The sequence below is a fragment of the Hylobates moloch genome, unplaced genomic scaffold (assembly GCF_009828535.3).
Source record: "Hylobates moloch isolate HMO894 unplaced genomic scaffold, HMol_V3 SCAFFOLD_790, whole genome shotgun sequence".
In the NCBI taxonomy this organism is placed as follows: Eukaryota; Metazoa; Chordata; class Mammalia; order Primates; family Hylobatidae; genus Hylobates; species Hylobates moloch.
In genome coordinates this window covers 10,696-15,070 of record NW_026653065.1, presented here as the reverse complement: position 1 = coordinate 15,070, position 4,375 = coordinate 10,696, and the positions used below count along the sequence as shown (strand labels likewise).

Genomic DNA, 4,375 nt, shown 5'->3' with positions numbered 1-4,375 from the left:
ATAATTTTCAGAGGAGCAACGGAGTAACCAGTTTCTTGTTGTGAAAAAGGTATGCTAAAGGGGTATTTCATGGATACCCAGAAGAAAAGCCATTCTGAGGTTGTAAAAGGGCCCAGTGCAGTCCACAAGAGAAGGGTTATCAGGATCTCAGAACCATCCTCAGAAGTAGTCTTTTTTTTTTTCTTTTTCTTTTTTTTTTTTTTTTTGAGGTGGACTTCTGCTCTTGTGGTCCAGGCTGGAGTGCAATGATGCGATCTCGGCTCACTGCAACCTCCACCTCCCAGGCTCAAGCCATCCTCCCATCTCAACCTCTTGAGTAGCTGGGACCACAGGTGAACCACCATGCCTGGCTAATTCTCTGTTTTTTTGGTAAAGACAAGGTTTTGCCATGTTACCCAGGCTGGTCTCGAGCTCCTGAGCTCAGGCGATCCACCCGCCTCAGCCTCCCAAAGTGGTGGAATTGCAGGCGTGAGCCACCGCACCTAGCCCTACCTTGCCTTCTTAGGGAGAACTACAGTTAACCCTCAGTTGATGAAGGGAAGTCTTTACATAAAAATGTTGGCTAGTTTAAAATGCAGAATTATAGACTTAGAAAGTCAGCTTTTTGTAAATATTTATGAAATAATCGATTCAAGCAAGGATCACTAATGGATGCCAAAAGCAGTACTTATAAGATTTCTGGGAACCCGGATAGTCCCAAAATGTTATGACATTGCCCCACAGATTATTTGCTAATTTACAGAGAGAAATTTACAGTTACAAGGAGACCTTTGTCACCACTTTCAGCCAGTCATCAAATTTAGTATCACGAACAGTGATGTAACCTAAATCTACAGAGCACCTGATGTCCTGCAGTGTGGCATGTACAGAATCATGGGTTAAGACTGATCTAACCATTAGATCAATGAGTCACAACCTTCCCCACACGTCAAAATAAACTGAGGGCATTTTAAAGCTCCCCATTCCCAGGCTGCACCCAAGCTAATTATATTAGAACCTCTGCAGGATCTAGACATTAGTGTTTTGTTGAAGCTCCCAAAGTGATGTCAAGGTGCACCCAAGATCGAGAAGTACTGGCTTAGAGGAAGATGTTAAAACACACCAAAAGAACATAATCAGACATATTCAGAATATGGGATATTATGTAAGATTACTGACTTGGCTTCTTCAAAAAGTAAATTTTTTCAAGAAGAACGGTATCTTTGAACATGTGTCCTAGGAGAAAAAATGAAGAAAATAAGAAAGGAGGAGAAACAAGGAAGGAAAGAAAAGGTAAGTGGGGACTGTTCCAGAATAAGAGATTTAGGAGACATAACAACCAAATACAATGCAAAACTCTTGACTGGATACTGGCCTAAAAACCATTAAAAACAGCTCTGAATTCACTGGGGAAATCTGCAATTACAAACAACCCTAGGTTTTAGTGGTTTGTAAAACAAAAGTTTATTTCAAGTTACTTGTACTACCAGTTGACTATGGGTATATTTTTGATAGCTGTTTTGATCCCTGTGTCTTATTCCAAAACCCAGGAAATGATTAGAAAAGCTTCTGTACTGTGCAGTGTGCATCTCACTGCTCACAATATGTTTGCCGAAGCAATATGGTCAAGCGCTAAGATTATAGGGCAGGAGTGTATCATCTTCCTATAGGGAAGAGGAAAATGAATAATTTTGAGTAATGATACAATCTACTGCAACTATTTATTAGTGGATATTAGGGAATTGTTAATTTTACAAGTATGATAATGTTGATGTGGTGTGTAAAAGACTAATCTTAGGAGATACATTAAGAAGTCTTTAGGGATGAGATAGTAACAGTAAAAAAATAGATTGATAGTAAAAGCAAAAGTGGCAAAATATTAACAACTACTGAATCTAGTGGTGGTTTTATGGGTATTTATTATAATTTTTTAACTTTTCTACGTTTTGGGTGGAATTGTGCCTCCCCTAAAATATGTTGAAGTCCTAACTCATATACCTGTGGATGTAAGTTTATGTGGAAGTAGAGTCTTTGCCCTATTGGCTACTGTAAGCAATTAAAATGGGGTCATTAGGGTGGGCCTTTAGTCCAATATGACTGGTTTTCTTATAAGAAAACAGAGACACACACAGAGAGGAAGAATGGCACCTGAAGAAGGAAGCAGAGATTGGAGTGATGCATCTACAAGCCAAGAAAGGTCAAGGATTGTCCTCCATCGTCAGAAGCTAGGAGAGAGGCATGGAAATCGATGCCATCATTACTCTCATTTTACAGTTGTGGAAACTGAGTGAAGAGAGGTTAAGTGACTTGCCTAAGGTCACAGTGCCAGCAGGTGGTGGTGCAAAGATTCCAATCCAGGCATTTTAACTGCAGAGCTTGAACTCTTAGCCACTGCCTGGCACCACCTCCTCTTCTCTCCATATTTTTATTCACCAACTCTACAATAGTTGCTGTCTGTGTTAATCATTTTAGCACCCTGAATCCAAAGAGGGATGTGAGTCATCCAATCCTTTAACTCATCCAGTTCTTTAATTCCTGAACATAGTTTATTCATGTGTAGCCATTATGAATTTTGTCATGTCTATGTACTACTTTTTAAATTATATTATCCGATTTGTCAACTCTCTTCTTTTTAAATCTTTTCATTGAAAAGAAACATATGTAGACAGAAAAGTGTATAGTGTCCCATTATCTGACTATACCACAGTTTATCCATCACATTGCTGAATAGACATTTGGATTGTTTCCAGTTTGGGGTGGTTATGAGTAAAGCTGCTATGAACATTTTTGTGCATGTGTGGTGTACACATGCATGCATTTATGTTGGATGTATACCTGACTGGAATTTCTGGGTCATGGGAAAATGCATTTGTTCACTTTTATTTATTGATTTTTATTTTTTGAGATGTAGTTTCGCTCTTGTCTCCCAGGCTGGAGTGCAATGGCGTGATCTCGGCTCACTGCAACCTCTGCCTCCCGAGTTCAAGTGATTCTCCTGCCTCAGCCTCTGGAGTAGCTGGTATTACAGGCGCCCGCCACCACACTCAGCTAATTTTTTGTATCTTTAGTAAAGATAGGGTTTCACCATGTTGGTCAGGCTGGTCTGGAACTCCTGACCTCAGGTGATCCATCCGCCTCAGAAGCCCAAAGTGCTGGGATTCCAGGCATAAGCCACCACGCCTGGCTGCATTTGTTCACTTTTAATAGATAATTTCATACTTTCTCCAAAGTGTTTTTTGCCAGTTTACATTCCCAACAACAGGGTATTAGGGTTCTTGTTGCTCCACATCCTCACCAACAATTGATACTATTAGTCCTTTAAAAAATTGTGTTGCGTCATTCTGGCCTGCATGTAATGGATCTTTTGTGGTGTACATTTTCATGATGATGTATAATACCAAACTTCCTAAAATTTTTATTTTATTGAGACAGGATCTTGCTCTGTCACCAAGGCTGGAGTGCAGTGATGTGATCATGGCTCACTGCAGCCTCAACCTCCTGAGCTCAAGTGATCCTCGTTACTCAGCCTCCCGAGTAGCTGGGACTACAGATCTTGCACCACCACAACAGGATAATTTTTGTATTTTTTGTAGAGAGGGGGTTTCGCCATGTTGTTGCTCACACTGGTCTTGAACTCCTGGGCTCAAATGATCTGCCTGTCTTGGCCTCCCAAAGTCTTGGGATTACAGTAGCCACTGCTCTTGGCCATCTTTTCTTATTCTTTTTGGCCAGTTGGATAGCCTTTATTGAAGAACATGTTCAAATCCGTTGTCCATTTTTTCAACTCTTTTTTTTACATTTGAGTTTATTTGAAAGAAAAACTTTGTCGTTACTATAAATGGAAAATCAGTCTCACATGCCAAAAATAGAGTGACTATTAAAATAAATGAAATTCCAGTATGCTCATTCTTTGTGGTAGGAGAGTTTTTGTTTTCTTTTTCACTTTGCCCACAAGGAAAAGGAAGCTCTTAACATTACCAGACACATTCAAACTCATGTAAGAAGTCAGCAGCAGAACTAGATGTGGCTCAGAATTCCCTCCCTCTTCCGGTGACTTATGAAAATGTTGGAGAGGAGGCACAGATTAAAAGCCATGCAGAACTCTCTTGAGCTCTCCCTTAGGGTTAGCATTAATACCAGAGGCCATTTGTTAAGCATGTGCTCTGTGGCAGACACTGTACTAGTCGCATTTCCTAGGCTATCTCATTTATTCTGCATACTGCCCTTAGAGGTTGGGTTCTGCAACTTTCGTGTGTGGCTTCTATGTTTGATGGCTGGAGCTCCAGCCATTGCATCTATATTCCAGGCAGGAAGAAGAAAGAGGAAGGGAGCAGAGGGTCATATCTCCCACCTGAAACATCTCTCTCTGTGGGGTTTTTGCTGACATTAGCTGCAC

The 4,375-nt window shown here is 40.6% G+C and overlaps 1 long non-coding RNA gene across 1 annotated transcript; it reads left to right on the top strand.

The window, feature by feature from the left end:
* Positions 1 to 1,026: 1,026 nt before the first annotated feature.
* On the top strand, positions 1,027 to 2,605 carry LOC131382670 (uncharacterized). Its single transcript, XR_009212230.1, has 2 exons — positions 1,027 to 1,272; positions 2,093 to 2,605. It is a non-coding gene; the product is annotated as an uncharacterized LOC131382670 (long non-coding RNA).
* Positions 2,606 to 4,375: the final 1,770 nt, after the last annotated feature.